The following is a 14,189-nucleotide window of genomic DNA, read 5'->3' on the forward strand; positions in this document are numbered from 1 at the left end:
CCATGGAGATGATAAAAGTTAAACAAAAAGTAATAGGATCAAACAAATACTATTTCTTTGCAACTTATCTGCTGGTAGATGTCGAAAATAGTCGTTAAGTAAACAAATATGCCTAATATGTAGAAAGAGTTTGCCTGTACAATTACAGGATGTTTCTGTTAGTGCAGCCCACAGACTTCAACGAACCCAGAGTGGGCTTGGACCTAACTCAGCCAGTAACTTCAACGTTATACCGTTACCACTTGTTTACGATTTTTTGCCAACTGTAACTGAAGAGTCACGATCATGCAAGAATACCGAAGTGCGTATTACTCCGCAGATAAATAATCGAAGGCCCAAAATTTATTATTATTTTGATTTAATATGTGGTACGAATTCTCACACGCCTTCTTACTGCAATCATTTCAACTAAATTTTATACATTATCTTCAAACGTATATTTCCTTCTAAAAGATAGGTTAAGGGTGCTATTGCTTATCACACAGGCATAGATATGATTGCACGGTAATCTTACAATTGCAATGGCGTGCACGCCCCCAAAATACTTGAACATAATATCATAAATTCTCGAGAATACAATCTTTTAAATAAAATTGTAAATCACATGTATTTCGTACATTCTTCTACGAACATGTAGTGTTAATACATAAAAGTATAAGATACACCTGGGCCCGGCCACTGGGTTATAGTATATACATGGACTTGTATTTTACCCTTCTTTCTTTATTGTAATATATTTTATTTCTTTCCTACTTTTTATATTTTATTTTACATTCTTTGTTTTAGTATTACTTCTGTGATAAGGGGACTGATTCGTATATATTTTTTGTACAGGAGAATCCAAAAAGTTAAGTTTAGCAATGAAGAAATAGTACACAAACCAGTTGTAACTATAAATACATCTGAGCGAAATGATACAAAAGATGTGACTAATCAAGTTGATGGATGCTGGAAAATGTTGTTATCTACTAACAGTTGAAAAATAGTCAAAATTAAAAAACCAGGAATATTTTTAAGACAAATTAAAGCGGCTTGCATGAAATTGAATTCAAGGTTAACAGACATATTGTTAGTATAATATACGAGATGTGGCTATTAAATAACGAGACTATTGCTGTAGAACATTTTATTTTAAATTTATACATATTTAGGGGAAAGTGGGGTAACTGTGCGCATTTTCCTAAAAAAAATAATAAAAAATTTAGCGAACATGTAAAAACATCCAGGATTTTTTTGTGAGTTGAAAAAAGCTTTGTTTATATTGTCTGAGGAGTAAGACTATCAAAAGTAAGTTAATAAAGACCTATATTTTTTCCGCCTAAAAGCTGCACTGCGCACCCTTACCCATCCTATAAGGGGTAACTGTACGCAATAGTCGGGTAACTGTACGCATTACTGAGGCATTTGTATGAATGGAAAAACAATGAAAAAACAATACCTTGAACAAGTAATTATATTATATACAAGTAATGAATTATATTTTTAGTGGTCACAAAAATCGCACACATAATTTTCAGGTGTATCCCAACCAGAACATAGAGCATGTGCCCAACGAGAACATTGTGTGCATCTATACCATAACTCATTTTTTCGAGAAAAATCGTCACATATTACACACTTCTCGTTATCCTCTGACGGCAAATCGTCCAGTTCATCATCATCGCATAGTTGATTCACATCAACTTCTTCTTCTGATGAACTGTCGCTGTTTAAAATCTTCTTGAGCCTATAACGTTTTTTAGTCAAGGATGCTTTTGATTTCACTTTATTTTTTAATCGTTCTTCAACCTCACGACGTCTTCTGTTTTTTTTAATCTCAGGTTTGCGGAGACTTATTTCTGGATGTCGTTTTAAAAACTGATAGTACCAGTCTTTGCCGGCCATTTTTCTGTTTATATTAAAACTGTGTTTAATGTTGTTAGCCTCAGCGTAGGCAAAAGCCAGTTTACGGAACTGAATGCTAGTCATTCCATAATACATTTTAGCCGCTTTTTCTTTCACAGCTTCAACTGACTGAAATCCGTGTTCCTTTTTAATGCAGATTTGACTTTGTGGAACAGATAAAAGCCACATGGGACCAGGTCAGGCGAATAAGGCGAATGGCCTAAAACTGGGATGTTGTACTTGGCTAGAAACGTCTTGACCGATAATACTGTGTGAGCCGGTGCGTTGTCTTGATGGGAGAACCCCGTGACTTGTTCTTCCACAAATCGGGCCGTTTTTTCCTTACTATTTCACGGAGGGGAGCAAGCACCTCACGGTAGTAATGTTGATTAATTATAATCGATATTTTCATCCGTTTTGACGTCTTCTCGGCCATCTTAGAAACGCTTGAACCACTCAAAAAAACTTGCGCACGTGATAAACATTCATCGCCATAAACTTCTTTTAATAAAAGATAAGTTTCAGTAGCGGTTTTACACAGTTTCATGTGAAATTTCACGACAATTCGTTGCTCTACTACATGTTGTGTAGTATCATGTTTTCGGCAAAACGAAACTAACACCTCTTACACAAACGGACGGTTCCGGTCAGACAGATTTCCCTACAAACACACGTAAGACGCTGCACAATCGAAAGAGAAGGCTTTACGCTGCACAGCTGTCGGTCGTTAGGATTTAGCGCATGCACAGTTCTTCTGTAGCAGCATCAGTATTATTTAACAGCCACACCTCGTATTTGATGATAATAATGATATCCTGTTAAATAAAAACTATATCTGCCAGCAGCAAAAATTTAATTTTTACGTAAACACCACTCAAACCCTGAAATGATCGCCAAAGTTTCCTTTGTTCAGTATATAATTGGAGAAATCAAATAGGATCTGAGCTCTAAAGAGTTATGAATAGTAAAAGACAGTCACTTTCTGCAGAAGAATGAAATTAATCAGGCAATAATGGCGCTATTTCTATTTTATTTTTAAAATGGGACTCAGGTCCACTTTTTAACGTGTATAAGACAAATATTTATTGATTAATCCCTTTTTTTAATCATAATAATTTTAATCTTCGGAAAATAAAAAAAATCGCTTGTAGAAGAGATTTTGATAATTCGCCTAGTTGCCAATAGATAGTCCACATTCTTGTTATATACGTAGCTCCTAGGCCAGGGGTCGGCAACCTATTTCAAGTAGAGAGCCATTTCTTCTTAAATAATTTTAATAAATCTTACCAAGAGCCGCAAGGATGATAGTGTAAACAAACTCTGTAGATCATTTGTATTCACAATTTATTATTTTATGATATTCAATAACATTTAAATGTTTTATATATTTATTTTCACATATTGCAAAGTAAATAAACAAATAAATAATAACTAAACCTGTGTTTGAATGAAAATGGCGGCAGTCCTATATATTACGTACTGTATTTTAATATAATTCTATTCAATTTCTAACCTATCACATTTAAAATTATTTTTGAAAAAATATCTTTACTTTAATAAATGAAATTTACATTTGTTTCAATAAAATTGAAATATACAATTTATTTTGGACAAGAAGAGCCACAAAATTTGTATAAAAGAGCCGCATGCGGCTCGCGAGCCGCGGGTTGCCGACTCCTGTCCTAGGCTATCCTTTAAACTTCTTATTGCTTCGGTCTAATTACATTTCAGTGTAATGTTCGTTTGTACTAACTATATTGTTGCTGAGAATTAATATGAGTCAAATGTTTCTAGTTTGAAAAATATTAAGTTAGAACCTTGAGAAAATCAATTGAAATATTAAGATGTATTTCAAATAAAAGCTTAAGTCAGAAAGTATGACCTAGTTACAGTGTATGTTAGCTGTTGCCAGTTGAAGTAGACTTAGGAACACATTCAAAAACACATTGGAGGATAATAATTTAAGGCAAGCGGTACAAAAGATGCTTCTCAAGATTCTGTCGCTAGTTTCTATTGCTTCTGAAAAGCTCTCATCTATAGAATATATGAATAAGATTGTCATTATAAAGCTGCCTCACAAATATCTCCATCCACTCAACGCCAGAGATTTAATGCAGCCAGAGGTTGACACGCCCACTTTATGTTGCAAGTAATAGCTAGTAAAGAAAAATAGCTGCAATCATTATACAGTAAAAAAAAATGTAAAGTGAACAAACACCCGTCTACCCCTTAATACAATTTGCAAAGTTTTAAGATAAACATTTCTTTCAAAATTTGAAATTTCACTATAACGTTTCCTGATTAAAATGCTATTCATCTTTACTGTAACAAAACTGTAATTATGAGAGATTTTATACCATTTAAGAAAGAATTTAAGATATGAGTGACATAAATGTTCACAGATATCTTTTTACTCAGCAGAACTTAAATCACGTAATCCGAATGAATCCAAACATTTCGTATTATTGAGACGACTACAAACTGAACTTTATTTTATTGTAATGCCATCATCTTGAGAACAGTTGCGAAAGAAAAAGAAAAAAAAAATTTGTTTTGTGATAGTTCAGTGTATTACACAGTCTGCCAATACGGATAGCCTTACAAACAACTAGCAGAGTTGCTCTAATTTATCACAGCTTGCGGTCCAAATGTATTAAACGAACAGTACATTAGTTTCATCCCGTGATACATGGCTAATGAGCCAGCTAATTATCGTGGCTTATCTGTGCTGTAGTTATTAGCTCTGTTAGGCTCGCTTAAAGATCTAACTTCTTTGTATTAAATGAAAATACCACATTATTACAGCGACCCTTAGATTCGTTCGCGTATATCTCTATTTTCTTTATTATTATTTATTATGTGAATAAAAAGAAAACCTCTTGGATCTGTAGCCGCTGTATTCAGTAAAATTTTCATCTTCAAACGTTTAATTAAATAAAATTTCAACCTAAACTATTTGCGCAGATCTGTTCGCAAGAATAAATAGGTGGTTTATACATTAAAGAGTGGTTATGCAAAAAATTTTTGCAACCTTTTCAATCGTACAACCTTAATCACTATTAATGTATGTAAATGAAATTATTTACAATTGGCACCCTGCTGTATTTGCATAATTTATAAATTGAAATCTCATTTCCTTGGAACATAAAGTTTCCCTGTATAATATATCCAAAAGGAAATTGTAATAATTGCTAGGAATTGGCCTTCATATTATACATATTGCTCGCTAATATTACGGCTCAAACTTAGAAGCAAAAACCTTCTGTTTTAGACGTCTATCCACATAATTCAAAACAAGCCTAAGGCTAAAAACGTTAAATTTCTTAGGCTAAAAAAAAAATAAGGTGCACAATAAGTCTCTAAAATTTTCAAGAATTACAGATTACCGTGCAAACTCAGCAAGATCAACAAAAAAATTATTGGTCAGTTTTCGAAAGCAACCGAAGCCTTGAAAAAAAAAAAAAAAGGTTCTTAAAATTAATGTCACTTCGCTTGAATTTTACGAAGAAATTTTAGGATTACAAAGTGGACATGAATAATTAGATTGATGAGTCAAAAATTATTAACAGCCGAATTTTGGCGGAAGAAATACGAGGGTCGTTTGAAAAGTCCGTGCAAAGTCAGAGAGATAGCACTACTGGCGCGTATCGAGGTTATGTTTAGTTAGTAGCATCTCTTGGAAGAACACACACCAAGTTTCAGCAAGATCAGTCTATTTCTTTGTGTTTGGCATTCGTTTGAATCGAGGAAGTCGAGTGATTTTCAAAAAATGGACGAAAAAGAATTTCGTGTGTTGATTAAACACTACTTTATGAAAGGCAAAACGCCTCAGGAGACTAAAGAGAAGCTTGATAAACATTATGGTGACTCTGCACCTTCGATTAGAACAGTTTATAAGTGGTTTCAAAATTTTCAGAGTGGCCATATGGGCACAAGTGACGCTGAACGTTCTGGACGCCCTGTTGAGGTTACTACTCCAGAAATCATTGATAAAATCCATGATATGGTGATGGATGACAGAAGTGTGAAGGTGCGTGAGATTGCTAGTGCTGTGGGCATCTCGAATGAACGGGTACATAATATTTTGCATCAACATTTGGACATGACAAAGCTATCCGCAAGATGGGTGCCGCGATTGCTCACGCTTGACCAAAAACGAAATCGTGTGAAGTGTTGCAAGGACGGTTTGCAGCTGTTCCAGAAGAATCCGCAGGACTTTAAGCGTCGTTTCGTCACTGTGGATGAAACATGGATACATCACTACACTCCTGAGACCAAAGAACAATCTAAACAATGGGTTACCAAGGGGGGAATCTGCGCCAAAAAAGGCGAAGATCGTTCCTTCGGCCGGAAAGATATGGCGACTGTCTTTTGGGATTCGCAAGGAATAACCTCATCGACTATCTGGAAAAGGGTAAAACTATTACAGGTGCATATTATTCATCGTTATTGGACCGTTTGAAAACCGAGCTGCAAGAAAAACGCCCACGATTGGCCCACAAAAAAGCCCTTTTCCATCACGACAACGCACCAGCTCAAACCTCAGCAGTTGTGGTCGCAAAATTAATGGAAATAGGGTTCCAACTCGTTTCACATCCCCCCTATTCTCCAGACTTGGCTCCCTCGGACTACTATTTGTTCCCCAATATGAAGAAATGGCTGGCGGGAAAAAGACTTTATTCAAACGAGGAGGTGATTGCAGAAACGAATGGCTATTTTTCAGACTTGGACAAATCCTATTATTCGGAAGGGATCAACAAACTAGAGCAGCGTTGGACGAAGTGTATAAGCCTAAAAGGAGACTATGTTGAAAAATAAAAAAGGTTTACCCCAAAAAATTAAGTAGTTTTTATTTTTGCACGGACTTTTCAAACGATCCTCGTATTATACTTAGGTTTGTTCGACAGCTATTTGGGTCTGGGTTGCTATAAAGAGTCTATTGTCAGATGTTGGCCGAACTTTGTATGACATATTTTGTAACACAGATCGTTGAGAAGTTTAATAAAATGGGGAAAAATATGGATGTAGTCATATTTTTTACAAAACAAAGTTTATGTATATTAGTAGAAAAAGCAAAGCTCCATTTTCACACTTAATCTGTACCTCGGAGGGAAAAGGCACCATGTCACAAAAAGTAAATTTTACAGGGGAGCCAAATAAAGAATTTTTCCAAATTCCTTTTTTGTTCTACTTTTCCGGTTATACTCTTTCCTGTACTTCTCACCATAAATATTATAGTTGGTATGGCCACTTTAACTCCCATATTTTAAAATATTTTACTTTCATCTCCAATGTGAAAAAAATTTATGCCCATGTAGAGGGCCTTTTACCCTTAAGCAATGAAGTATCATAGCGGTTTTTAAAAATACATAAATCGCTTAATAGTAAACATAGGACATAGTGCTTTATACCTGTAGAAAGAGCAACAAAAAATTTGTAAAATGATGTGAAAATCTGAAAATCGAAAAAAATGGACATGGTGCCTTTTCTCTCCGAGGTACAGAAATGTACATGAAAAGGGTTTTCTAAAAAAATCCCATTGGTACTCCGAACGTGATACATGTACGTTCTTGTGATTTCTCACTTTTTGAGTTTTCTTGTGCCCCCATATTCATTCAGGCTAATGGTTTAAAGAGAAACAATTTTTTCAGATAACTCCAAAAGCCGTGATCCTGATAACAATAAATTCTTCAACATTGACACAAGTAATGAGCAAAAATTGGTAGGAATTCCACAGCCGAACTCACATTAATTGTAAAAGTATTCATGTTAGAAGTGGCTGTTTTGTCTAAAAAAAAAAGAGAAGAGATTTGCAAGATGGCCGACCCTTACTTTGATATGCAAATATTTGTCAGATATGGCGACAATCAATAATGGGCACTGAGATACAATTCTGACACAAAGATACAATTCAAATTATCTGAGGTTAATTCTAGAATAGGGAACGGTACTCCTTGACACAGCCAATCTGCCGCTCGTTACCAATTCCACTTGTGACTCTCTCATCAAAGACATAAATTATGAATCAATGTGAATAATGAAGACGGTCGGCTAAGAGTCAAGATAGACCCATCCACTCGGATTTGGCACTCCTCAGCCTTCTCCAAGTACTTTGTAAATACTGGCCGAAAATTCCAACCAAAGGTTACTCCAGATTATATAGTAAATGGTGAATAACTTTTACCTAGCCAAATAATACCATGATAAAAAGAAATCCATTTTAAACTTTTATTACTTTTTATTAATCTTTGAGACTATGTTTATTTACTAAAACTTGGCCACTAATAATTATCTTAAAACTTTAGTGGATTAATTTTTCATAAAAATAGTTCAATGTTCATCTTTGTTAGTCCAATATTTTCCCAGGATTATACTATAAGCGGCAGTTCAGAGGGAGTTCCACGCTTGTTCTGCCATTTTAGGAAAATGGATTGTATTAATTATTGTTAAAATGGATTAATTTTTTTGGCTAAAATTCCGGTTTTAGAGAAAAACACTCTTCGCACACTTTCTACTTAGATTAAAGTCCTATTGCTTTTGTTTGGAACTCTTTCTCTTGAAAACTGATTTTACGGTAGGATTCTAGAGTGTTATTAATCAGTGGTATGAATTAGCTCGTAGTCATTCCGGTACCTTCTAGTTTTAAAATGTTAACATGAAACATTGCCTGGTTACATCACAGTCAAACAAGAAGGTTAAAAAATTATGAGGCTCTTTCAACTAGTTCAATGTTCAAAATCGCAACGCTTCTGTTCTAAAATAAAATGGACATAGAATGTCATTTTAAGATTAGTGGTGAATTACTTTCTTTGAATTATAGTCCTATTTTGGTTAGTGAGGTAGAGCTGCGTTCTCCAACTGTCAGGTGAGAGAGGTTACTGCAGTAAAAATAGTTATAGCTTAACATAAAACTACAAATTTTTATAATACCCTGGAGAAGGTAATTAATTTACCGAAACGTTGATGGGAAAAAAGAAATTTGTCCATAAATTTTAATGACTGCACCTCATAAGATAATCTATTATTAACGGTCGAAATAATAAAACCATCATTATTTGATTATATACTTTATGTTCATAAAAATAATTTAATTTGAACGGAAATCTATTAAATTAAACTCGTTCATTGCTTTAGCAGGATTTGAAGAAAGTAAGCTAGGCAATTGAAGGCTAAAGATGTTGAAGATTTAATCAAGAAATGAGAGCTGAAGAATGGTTTCACGTCCTTTTCATGCTTCTGACCAACGTGACAGAGTAATCTTAGGATGGTTTAGTCCATCCTTTCTTTCAAACTTCTGCGAATTCATCTAGGGGTTTTAGTGCCACGCAGACGCATGTCTCTTAAGTAATGTTGAAGATGATAACTAGAAAATTCAACAGGTTGTAAGCGCCGATAACAGTCAGAGTGGTTCATACAATTTGTTTCTGTTCCAGAAATTCAGAACGCTTCTGATATAGTCGAGCACTGACTTCCACAATTTTATGAGTCTAAGGAACTGCAGCTGGCTGTAGGACCCTATTGATAAACTTTCATGAAGAATATACCTATATTCATGTGCACATTTCTGAATACTGCCCAGAAAACGTAATGGATGACTATTTGGGTGCTTGAATTCCTGCCTAAATTGTTATTGAATTCCATGCTATAAGCATGGATAGGAGGGTTCATCGTATGCAGAAATATGTGGTTGGGTCAGTTTGCGTTCACCTATGTCGTCGTTGCTTCAATTGTTTAGGGCATTTTGGATCGCCTGCGTTCCATCGCCTTCTTGGGGGTACCGCCCTTTGTTACAATCTAATCTATTGCTTCAATTAGAATGGTTACAAGTACATCATAAACGTGATCTTTTGTGGTTGCTGTTTATTAAAAAATAGCTCAGAAATACAGAAATTTAGGCTCAAACCATTTACTTGGAGATAATTTCTAACTGTTTAAATACATGCCAGTAAGTACCAATGGTTTTCAACCTTTTGACACTCTAGGTCCGACAAAAATACAAATTTATGTGACATTATTTTGAGCAAAAAAAAGAACGTACATTGAATATAGCCACTGCTAATTTGACGTATTTGTAATTTACTAAATTTTTCACACACCGGTAGAAAACTAAAATTCTGCCGCTTGAAAAACACGGCCCTACAAATCACTGCGTAACATTCGAGAAGATTTCCTATTGTTGTGGGTTGCACTATGTTTTAATATAGTTGCCTTGTTTACGCAACTAATTTTGCGTACTGAAAGAATTCAGTGTATACTTCGTTCTCTAATATCGCGTCCAAACCATTCCACTTATTAAATGAGAACAGTACAAATGTCGTTTATAGTGAACCAACCTTACGCCTAAAACAGCCTAAACTATTCCCAAGTTCGTACCCAAAGTTTTGAAGTCTTTTCACAAAGAAATGTATTAAACGCTTTCTATGGCACACACTACTGTATAGAAGTAGCTATGAATTAAATAATTATTGAGAATAAAGGAACCGCTAGCAATAAACAATGTTCTTCCTACTTTTGTCATTATAATGTTTAAAATGAATGAATACGGTTTATTTCGAATATATTGTGAACGTAGAAAAAGCAAGTAAACAGTATTTTCACATATCTATCCGTATAGTGAATATCCCAGATTTAGTCAACCTTTGCTAACGAGACTAGTACTTCTTCATGGCATCAATCAACGCATGTTTCTATTAGTGGTTAAGCCAATATAAACGCTATTTAATCACAATTTGTCTGTGTCTCGTTCTATCATACCAATATACTTTTTGCATATCTTAATGTAGTACGTCCTGTCAGGGCTATCCTTTTGATAAACAATTTTTGCAAGTGTACTGGTGAATCTGGCTGCCTCACCAGTGTTCTATCAAGTATGCTGGAAGACCCTTACATTATGTATAAATTACTTCGTACTCTGTTCAATGAATGAAGGAAGGCAAGGTGATTTACACATTTTTAGTTTTTCATTTTGCTAAAAACGAAGCGAAACAGTAACACACCTAAAAGATATAATGGTTGCAATGGTGTTGCACAATCGGTGGAACTAGAACTCTCTGTAGTCTGAACCAAAGTAATAAGAACTATAAAAGAGTGGTTTATTGAAAACTTGCGTGCAAGGGTATATCCGGTTGACCATTAGTCTTCGTTCGGCTTGACCTAGGATGAGCTGGCTGCAGGAAATGATCTGGAGCTCGCGTGAGCTCGCTTTCCGCATTCTGTTGTGATGGTCACATGGACTAATTAGCCGCTAGTCGGCTGCAGCTTCATTTTCTAGCTAAGACAGCTGGTTATTGCCATTCTTCACTTTCCCACAGTTTTGGCGACTTGGTTCTTAGTCTATTGTGGTCAAAACATTCATCTAGACGGCAGAGGATACAAATCTCTGAGTGGGAATATCAATTATATACGTGCTGCTTGCTAGGTGTCTCAGCAGAAAGTATTGGTCAAATCTGTCTCAATATGTATCAAATTCAAACAACCATCACACATATCAATGTGAAAAAGCCTTTTTTTCATAAACAGAGAACTCAAAAACTAAATGTATTTATGATTGCAATACGTCCTAGAGAAATTAAATACAAAAAAGAAACACTCACCACTACAAACATACTCAAATATTACTCGCACTTAGACTAAAGAAACGTTTGTTGCGACTGCTATCAGTATGCCAACAAAGTGTTTAGAAAATCAAAACTCGCAGTAAACATGAAATGAGCTAGGTGTTGCCAAAAAACTAATTCTTAGATCATTCTTATCTCTATAGTATTTTTTCCTTTTTATTCTTTGTGATTTCCTAGATAAAGATACCAATAGGTTCTATTTTAATAATGAACTTGATGTAAAAAGTTCCTCGGATATAGGCTTATCACTTTGGTTTGTAACTTTTTTTGGTGGGAGAACCTTGTTCTCTAAATTGTTGTAGCAGGAAGCTTAGAAATCAACACTCAACGGTGTTATTATAGTAAAATTGTAATAGATAGCAAACATTTTAGGTTACAGAAAAAGCTTGTTAAGTTTTGTAACAGTAAGTCGGGTTTCACAGGTTTCTTGTTTTTTATTTTCAATTTTTATGGACGAAATTTCAACGTTGTAAAGATAATTCTTGTGTTTCACTCAAAATGTCTCGTGTTGTTTCATTTATCACTCCCGAGATCTAGTGCCACTGTTTCAAAAAACAGTTTAGCTAGCCATTTTTGTTTGTTTAATAGAGGATTAAGGAGAGAAATGCGACAAGTAAACTCTTTCTTACAAGTTGAACTATAATGCATATAATATAAACAATATCTTTTAGTTTAGTTTTTCTTTAGTAGAACTTTAAAAGTTAGCAGTCATTTTCTAATCGTTACATGGATAAACATCCATAATAATAATTGCCCTAACGAAATTAAATATGCTCAGATGATAGAATTATTAGAGGCATTTTACCGAGATACTGTAGCCCATGTATCTGATAAATATTTGCAGCGAGGCAAGACCCGAACTAATTCAAGCAGAGTGAGACAAACAAGGTTCAAAATTGGTTCTAGTATTGGGAACAAATGGTGAAAATCATTTTTAAATTGCTATGTGAGCACTCTAACTCTTTTGGTTTTCATAGAGTTCTTCCAATCTCTTGACGGACACGAAAATATTCGTATTGTTGGACATCTTTATTGAACTGAACTGTCTATAACTATACTGTTCTTAAATTTAGGAAAAGTTTAACATCACTGTGATCTCAAACCATCTTTTACTATCCTTTTTTTTTATAATATGGTCCGTGAATATCGCAAAAGAATTGGGTCGATATTTGAGCAATTAACAGCTATATCCCGAGTATTAGAACCGATTTTGAACCTAGTTACTCCCACTAAGACTTCTTCAGGTTTTCTGCTATTATTTCCTGGCTCCCAACCAAGTTGCACACAATCATTTCTAATTTCTAATTTGACTGCAATTCCCCAAACACACCGTATTCAGGTAAAAACTTCGGCCAATTCCAATAATACTACCACTTGGACCATCATCCTCTGGAGTTAAGCTCAATTTAACGTTCAGAAAATGTATGAGACTTAATTTTTCACTCAAATAAAACCTTTTAAAAAGAGCTAAAGATTGTTATAATCTAAGGAGATGTACTTCTATGAGTTTTAATAATTTTACTCCCAACTTGGGGAAACCATGTCGTCACTCTTTGCTCAATCGTACATTTTTTGTTTTAGCAAACTTCTACAATAATGCGACCAACTTTTTAGTGCAAATTCTAAGTTTACGATCAATTTTTCGTTTGTTTGTTTTGCTTGAACCATTTTCTCGAAAAAAAAATTGAAAGAAATGTAAAATTTCCCGAGTTTGTAAAAAAGATCGGATGCCCTAGAATGAAGCACTTTAATGTACGGTTTCTTCAGTCTCATGAGTCATTGAAATTACACATAATGAAGGCCTATCACTTTGGTTTTGAGATGTTTACAATAAATATTGTTTTTTAGAGTTTTTAGAAAAAAAACTTAGCCCTAACAGCATCGTTTTAGAGTGATTGTAAGATTGAAGACGACTGAAATTCAAAATATAAAAAAAAGTTTAACGTAAAATCTTTGAAAAATTACTTATATCATGGTTGTTGAATATTTTATTCCGTTGCGGCAACAAGGAAGAGTCAAAATTCTACCACTTATATTACTAAACTTCATATTAGTTTCTCACATCTATGTAAGGGGAAGTATTGCAATCGAGCTGATTTTTAAATTTTGTGGTTCCTTGAACACCAAAAAACGGTTTTTTTTTTTAGTATAATGGTCAGTTATTTATACTTTTATTTGTGTATATCACCGTAACTTAAAAAAAAAGAATATTCGCAGAAAGGTCAAATTCAATAATTTTTGTTTTCATGCCCAGTTAGACTCAATTTTGGTTAAACTCAGCAATTAGATTATAGTCAAAATGTTTTTGCGTTTGTTTTTAAAGTTGCTGCAATGATTTTCTATAATATATTATATATTAAATATATGTATGTCTGAAAGTCATTTTTAGACCAATTCTAAGAGAGGGATAATGTTAGCTGTCTTATAGTATCTAATATCTAAATAATGTTGATGAACAAGAATTTAACTTGTTTCCAGAACTTTACAGTTGAAGAAATCAAATGATGAGCAGTGTTTCTCTATTTAACCTTTTAGTTTTCTACTACTTTACGGTCTTCTTGAACTTGGTAAACTAATTATACTTTTGTTTTAATTACTAAAATCAATTATTCTATAGAGATCTCTTATTTAAAGACATAGTAAACAAAATAATATTGAGTTTGTTGCAGCCGTGAAGCTGTTTAATGT

The 14,189-nt window shown here is 34.2% G+C and overlaps 1 protein-coding gene across 1 annotated transcript in view; it reads right to left on the minus strand.

Moving 5' to 3' along the window:
• The window catches only part of CARPA (Carbonic anhydrase-related protein A), a 38,984-nt gene that overhangs the window by 23,939 nt on the left and 856 nt on the right, over nt 1-14,189 (minus strand). The window lies entirely within an intron of this gene.

Source organism: Rhodnius prolixus, unplaced genomic scaffold (genome assembly GCF_049639745.1).
Source record: "Rhodnius prolixus isolate KJV_2025 unplaced genomic scaffold, Rpr scaffold_11, whole genome shotgun sequence".
Taxonomy (NCBI): Eukaryota; Metazoa; Arthropoda; class Insecta; order Hemiptera; family Reduviidae; genus Rhodnius; species Rhodnius prolixus.